At 35.2% G+C, this 5,010-nt stretch overlaps 1 pseudogene; it reads right to left on the bottom strand.

Annotated features, from left to right (window-relative positions):
- Nucleotides 1-673: 673 nt before the first annotated feature.
- LOC145097590 (transcription factor HEC2 pseudogene) lies at nt 674-1,774 on the bottom strand (annotated as a pseudogene).
- Between the last annotated feature and the right edge of the window lie 3,236 nt (nt 1,775-5,010).

The raw sequence follows: 5,010 nt of genomic DNA, 5'->3' as shown, positions 1-5,010 counted from the left end.
GCATTTATGAATATTTTTATTTTGTGTATATGTGCATATAGTGCACATTTTATGTAATTTTTTTTCCCGAATATTAATATAGAAAGAGATTATCAAATGATCGAATTTATATATTTTTAGTTATTTTTTTTTTGATATAAGATAAGCTATAAAATTAAAGTTGAAAAATCATGTACATTTGAGTTTGTTTGCACATATATGTATTTTTAAAACCTTTTCTAAATATATATTTTTTTGATGTCTTAACTATCTAAGATGTTAAGAGATGCCGATGATGCGGTTTTTTAGGTGAGAGATGGAGGATATCGACGTTAGATAGACAAAGTGAGGAGAATTTTGAAGATTAAGGGTATGGTTACATCAAATTAGGACGGTCGGGAAACGCGTTCATGTGTTGGGTACACAATATAAAGTATTTATATTTAATAAAATACGTTAAAATATATATTTAGGGTAATTTGAACATTTTAACTAACTATACTCCAAACAAAAACAAACAATACAGAACATCTAAATTAAAACAAAACGATTAAACATGAAAATTATCTTCAAACCACAGGATTATACGTGTAATTTATCATATCTTTAATAGTAATAAAAAAGCTCAATAGCTTGAATATCATTAAATTTAAAAATAAAATCATATTCCATATAAGACTTAAAATAGAAAAAAAAACCCTGATAAAAAGAATCAATAATTGGTTGGAGTAATGTTTTATAAAAATGTAATATAGTTTATTTTGTTAATTAACAATTACAAATTAATCAAACTCCTTTAGAAGGTAGGAGTTTAGTTTTCCGATAATGCTTATACACTCTTGGAAAATACAAGTATATTCATTTTCACCCTCCATCTTTACTAATCCATTAAGACCCCCCCTTCAAACATAAATAGGCTGTTAATCCCATTGTTAAATTACGAAACTACCCTCCGCCCATCTCTATCACTTGAGCAACTCCATAGAGCCCACCATATGAGCACTAGGCTCACCGCAGGCTCTAATTACATTCGGGTAATTATTAGCGTCATGATGAGTCATGGTGGTGGTGGGACAGATTCCGATAACACCATTGATTCCAGTCGACGGTATATTTCCCCCACCACCTCCGACAGCCGCCTGTTCCATTACTTGAACTTGTTTTTTCAAGAATTTCATGTAATGCACAGCTTCATCCAACATCGATGCTGTGTCCATCTTTGTTCCTCCGGGAACTAATCTCTGTAGAATCCTAATCCGCTCACTGATCCTCTCCCTCCGGTGTCTCGCCGCTACACTCTGTGGATCTTTTGATATCTTCACGTTCCTTCTCTTTGGCGGTTTCACAGATTCAGGGTCTATTTGGATCGGCTGCAATGCCGCCATTCGGAAAATCATTTCCCTCATCGCCTCCACGGAGTCTGGCTTCTGTTGTAGCCAGCTCGCACGTGGATAATGATCGTGGGAAATTGTAAACTGCGGTGTAGGGTAACTGGGGTGTTGTAGTAGTTGATGCGGTGGTGCACGGTGGTTGATGGTGGAATTTCCGCCGGAGAAGTTTAAATCCATGATGGATGAATCAGAAAGGTCGTGGAATGGTAGAGAAAATGGGTCGGGAAGCTTGTCAAGCTCCATCATCATATCCATGTCTTCACAGTGTAATGAAATAGGGTTTGTGTCAAAGTTAAAGAGATAAATGGAACAGTGAGGAATGTGTCAGTAGGAGATGAGGTATAAATAACAACTTCAGCCCTAAGTATTTTATTGTTTTCATAACATTGCCCCTCCCTTTCTAAAATTTATTGCAACAAAATGTTTTGTGAATAAATAGAAGAATGTGAAATCTCAAACGTGTAAAAAGATAATATATTTTTTAGTTTAAAGATATGTAAGAATACTTTAAATCTAAATATAATAAAAGAACTCCGCATCTAAATATTGTGAAGATAATGGTATGGATTTTAAAAAGAAAAAATAACACTAAAAAACAAGAAATTAGACACTTTGAAACCTACCCATTTTCTCGACATATAACTTTGTGGATATTTAGACAATTCGTTTGCAATTTTAATTGTTGTGAAGTTCCAACAAGTTTCCATCCATTTCTAAAATTTTTCCCATATTAGACTGAATTAAAGATGCTCTCTCATAACACGTATACACCATACACAGCTTACGGGAGAAAAAAAAACATAGATTCATTGAACTTTATTTTTGCAGATCCCTAAGTTAACTGGATAATGATAATATTTGAAGACTACAATGAAGTTGGATCGGCCGAACGAAGAAATATATATATTATTATTGTGCAAGAACTGCTAAAGCTTTTACCGGCTTCATGCAAAAGGTTAAATGTCATTGTATGTGGCGTCTGGTTTCCTTTGCCTTTTTAGTTGTCAGCTTATTGAGTTTTGTTTTAGTAAAAGGTAAATGTCATTGTAGCCCTAAAATGTTTTGGGTTTTGGTTGATTCGGTCCCTCAACTTAATTTCTTGCTTTTTAAGGGATCAAAGTTCATAACAACCTGTCTATTTTGCCATCTTAACCGATTGTAGCCAGTTTCACATGCCACGTCACCTAAAATTGTCAAATCATCACCGACATGGACTCACTTAGTAAAATCAACATCACTTAGAACAGTTGAAGATGAAGATGAATTTTGGTGTTTATGGAATTTACTTTGAAAATCAAAATCATCGAAAGCACTTGACATGTCGAGTATCGAAATAGTCAAATTGGTTCTGATGCGTCACCGAGTTGGTTATCGAACAATTGAAGAACAGTCAATGTAAAATTCAAAATTGGTGTTTATTGATGTTTCGGTAGTAGTTTGGATTGAAATCTTTTCGATAATAACAAGTTCAAGATCGAAGTTTTATATGTGGTGATATTGAAGTTCAGATGAATGGTTAGTGAGCTGGTCAAATCATAGAATTGAAAAGTCAAACTTGGAGTTCTTTTCGTTAAATAGAATCGAAGTGAAGTCACTGAATTCAATTCCAGATTGAAGTGTGAATCGGAAGTAAAAGAAAAAAGTTAGTCGAAGTGGTAATATTTAATCAACTGGTTAAGGATTCAAGATTTCAAAGGTTTCCAACTTCAGAACTTAAACCACCGGTGAGATTGTTATTGCTTAGATCGAGAATATGAAGAGATTCAAGTTTGAAAAGCGATTGAACAATCATACCCTGGAAACGATTCACACTAACCTTTAATGTTGTCAAGTCCGAAGAGAAACCTGTTCAGGTCCTAGTCCACCTTCAAGCGAATTCGTGCTTATATCCAAATAACGTAACTTTGTTAATCGGAAAAGTTAGTCGGAAATGGAGTCATTGAAGCTGTTCTACGTTATATCAAGATGAACAAGTCCAGTGAGGTTACAAAACAAATCTTCAAGGATCTCACCTACCAACGAATTCATGGAGATATCGAGGAATTTCAAGGATTGGGTTTTGAAAAGGGGATTCAAGATACTGGAATACACTGTAACCTGGTCAACAAACAGAGGAGCGGCGGCGTCAAGGCGGAGCTGGGTGACGACTTTTGTTTTGTTTCTGGATTTGATTATTGAAATGAGTTGAAGATCGAAAACTTCATTTTTGGTTATGAGTTGGTTCAAGCGTGCTGCTTACATTCTATTCACAAGGAAATTTGGGGAAGATAATAACATATGTTATATATTTAGCCCTAAAATTTTAACATTTTGGTAATTTTAGTTGACATGGCATGTGAAACCGGCAACAATAGGTTAGGATGGCTAAATAGACAGGTTGCTATAGACTTTAATCCCTTAAAAAGCAAGAAATTAAGTTAAGGGACTGAATCAACTAAAACCCAAAACATTATAGGGCTAAAGTGACATTTACCCTTAGGAAAAGAGTGTTTGGGGCTTAGTGCGGTGTGTGTCGGTCGCGGCGAGCCCATCACTAGTAGTGGCACGTCTTAGCTATTGGGTCAACCCTAATTCTCGGGCTTTGGGCCCTATTTGAGGGGCACTAACTTCTAGCTCCTCCGTTGTGTGTTGCATGATCTTGGTGCATTTTTTTAGTGATCTTTGAAGAAGAAGAAGAAAAGAGATCTTGATGCAATGAAGCAATCCCGAGTGAAGATCCAACCTTCTCATATGGTTTTGAACCTTGATAAGTGATAAAGTTCATAATTTTATGAGTCTTATCCAAGGATTTAGGTTATATATATATTATATGTGTGTGTGTGTGTTCACTTTTCGTTCCTTTTGTAAGTTATTGTTGAAGTTTGGGAGAATTCACAGCTTTAGAGTTGTTTATTATTCTGATATGGACTTTTGGTGGTGATTTGAGAGGAGGCATGAGCTCCTACACAACCATGTAAACAGATCTAGCCATTTTGGGCACTTTTAAGATCTAGGATTTTGATTTTGGCGGGTTTTAGGCTTGTGCATGGAACCATTGATTTGACCGTTGAACATTGACTTTCCACCGGTTTGACTTAGGGTCAAACCTTGGTGGATTAGAGTACTTGATTGAGAATTGGTATCAGCTTGGGATGAGGTGGTTTGTGCTAGCTGTTCGTTGTAGAGATTGTCGCTGTGATTCTATTGTTAGACCCATGTAGGTGTTCTCACTATCTTACGTGTGACATGTATGAGTGTTCAGTCTGTAAAATGTTTGTGTAATGCTATCATATGATTAAAGATATAGTTAGATTGGTATAGTCTTGCTTGATTGCAACGTTGTAAAAATTGTTCGACGTTAGCTAGTCAGTGGACTAAGGTTAAAGGATTAATCGGGCATCCTAAATTGTTGATTCGTTGACTTTTAAAAGCTTAAATATGAGTAATTTTATAACAAAGTCCTTAAATACCACTAATATCGTAGCAAAGTAGGTTAATATAATTAATACAACACTAATTAATCCTTAATATTTTTTATTAAGATAGAACTTCTTCAATGTGTTAAGACTCATCATTTACTACTACCTCGCTCTATTTGTAGGCATAGATTAATCACTTGGTGCCTTCTTGTTGGTCGGTTAGTGACTAGGGACTAATTAAA

The sequence above is a fragment of the Lactuca serriola genome, chromosome 4 (assembly GCF_051521515.1).
Source record: "Lactuca serriola cultivar US96UC23 chromosome 4, Lser_US96UC23_V15, whole genome shotgun sequence".
NCBI lineage: Eukaryota > Viridiplantae > Streptophyta > Magnoliopsida > Asterales > Asteraceae > Lactuca > Lactuca serriola.
Note: the sequence above shows the minus strand (reverse complement) of the source record. Positions and strands in the feature narration are given on the sequence as shown.